Source organism: Myotis davidii, unplaced genomic scaffold, assembly GCF_000327345.1.
Source record: "Myotis davidii unplaced genomic scaffold, ASM32734v1 scaffold591, whole genome shotgun sequence".
Lineage (NCBI taxonomy): Eukaryota > Metazoa > Chordata > Mammalia > Chiroptera > Vespertilionidae > Myotis > Myotis davidii.
This window is the reverse complement of record NW_006284340.1, coordinates 3,454,892-3,457,383: the sequence shown is the minus strand read 5'-3', so window position 1 is coordinate 3,457,383 and position 2,492 is coordinate 3,454,892.

Sequence of the window (2,492 nt, the reverse complement as noted above, 5' to 3'; positions counted from 1 at the left end):
AGAGAGAGAGAGAGAGAGAGAGAGAGAGAGAGAATCTGAAACATGCCCTGCCACAACAGTGCAAATAACCACAGTACATATAACATAAAGTAAAAAATAATGAGCCTGGGAATTATGTCAGGAAAGACCATTATTCACTGGGACTGCTCTTAGCTTTCAGGTCACTGCACTGACCCACTACTGTGACTACAATGTATATAAAAATCTATGCAGATATGCACAAACAATGCCTCTGGCAATGCCAGTGCCTGGAAAGCTGCCTGAAGTCATAATTGGCATGGATGCCACTGTTAATGCCAGGCTTCTGTTTCTGGTTTAACCAGCTTCCACTTTGGTGGCAGGGAGTCAATCATTTGTTAACCTATGTGGTTAGCAGTTTAGGTGCAAGTACCAAATCAGACACATCCTTTCAAAACTGGAAGTCACTTTCACAATTCTTTAATTTCTGTTTCCAGGACCACTCTGAACTCCAAAATGAGTCCATATGTTCCTTTGCTACAATAAATGGCTCATCCCTTACCAGAACTGGTCTTGACTCATTTCTATCTAAAAACTGTTCTGCCCTCCCCCCACCTGCTTCCAGTTAGCTACCTCTCTTGAGTTCAATTAGTCCATTAAACTCTTTTCCCCTGACACTTTTGCCATATGAATTAAGATTTTTCTGGACACAGTGTACTAGGTCCTTCAATAGGGACACTCTGATTGGCAGCAATTTTTTATTAGCACAGAAGCCCTGTCCCCAAAGTCAAACTAGTCAGGGTGAGTCACTAGAGTGCAGCTCACATCAGCAACTCCATTCTCCCCCTCCACTCCCAACATATGTAGTCAGGGCTGTGCCCAGTCTCCACTAATCAAAGAAGGCAAAGAACTGGTAGAATCATCTACAAAATGAGGGCAAACTCACCTCTCATATAAACACATATATATTCAACATCTTTCAACAGGACCTCATATCAAATACAAGTAAAATAGCATATAATTGGGCCTGGAATCCCATCCCATCCATGCTAATAGATTAGGAAGCATGTCTGCCTTCTCATTTTTGACATGCAGAGGTTAGTACCCAGAATGCAAATGCTTCTACTTACAATGTGCTTTGACACAACAAGGCAGCACCTTAAATACTAGGAGACCTGCTAGCATGAATGCATTTCAGAAGAGAAGGGGAAACCTGTGAGCAATTGGTCTCAGAACACCCTCCATCCCGGTGCCTCAAAGGGAACCTGAGATGTGGCAAGGAGACAGGCACAGAGGCGGCTGCGGTGTTTCCACATTTAGAACATTCCAGCCATCGGAACACTAAGATGCATGCATTTGCTGCTCTGAATTATTGTTTTTTTTCTAGTCTAAAAATATTTACTCTTTGTCAGGCCTTAGAAAATCCAGTTTTAAAAGCCCCTCCTTCCCCCGCCTCCCTTTCTATAAACAGTCACAGCAATTCACAAGCGGTCAGGGGCGAACAGATAAGGACGGTTCTGTGGAACCCAACGCAGTGACACAGGTTTTGGGATCGAGGGACAGAAAAGTGAAACAACTGCCTCCACATCTAGTTACAAGGCAAGAACTTGTCACCAGTGAAGCTGCCTCAGAGGCATTAAATACACTGCAAGAGCTTTTATTTAATCTCATTTTACTCTGGTATGTGAGCATGGCTAATACCCAAATTAAGACATCTATTTATGCCATCAAGGAGAATAGATTTGTCCATTTCATCTTGAATACTAGAATCATGAAATACTGAAACAACTGTAATAACAGAAGGTGAGAGTCTGCAGAGTCCAGGCAGCAGAATAACAATGTGAGAGTGTTTGCCTGCCACTGTGCAAGAGAAAATGACGCTATAAATGCTGAACACCATATTCAGTGCCTGGAGAACTATACGCTAGAGCAGCGGTTCTCAACCTGTGGGTCGCGACCCCTTTGGGGGTCGAACGACCCTTTCACAGGGGTCACCTAAGACCAATATGTAATATATAATTACATATTGTTTTTGTGATTAATCACTATGCTTTAATTATGTTCAATTTGTAACAATGAAATTGGGGGTCACCACAACATGAGGAACTGTATTATAGGGTCGCGGCATTAGGAAGGTTGAGAACCACTGCTCTAGAGTAAAGCAAGGACAGGTATATCCTCTGCACATTTCCTGGGCAATTTCACTTACTTTTATGGCATCTTTTACAGATATATGTTGATGACTTTCAAAGCAAGCCTAGACCTGCTGGACATTGCCACCTGGATATCCCATACACATCTCACAATTCATAAATCAAAAACTGAATTCTGTGCCTTCTCCTCTGTGCCCAAAACTTGGAGTTCCTTATTTTTCTATTGCCAAGCAAATGCTTTTAATTCTTCCTCTGTGATATAGTTCAAACTCCATCTCCAATATGGATCTTTCCATCACAAATGCTACTACTTCTTGAGGTCTAGCTCATGATTATTTCAACAGTCTTCTAAACGGTTTCCCTGCCTCAAGCTTTGTCTGC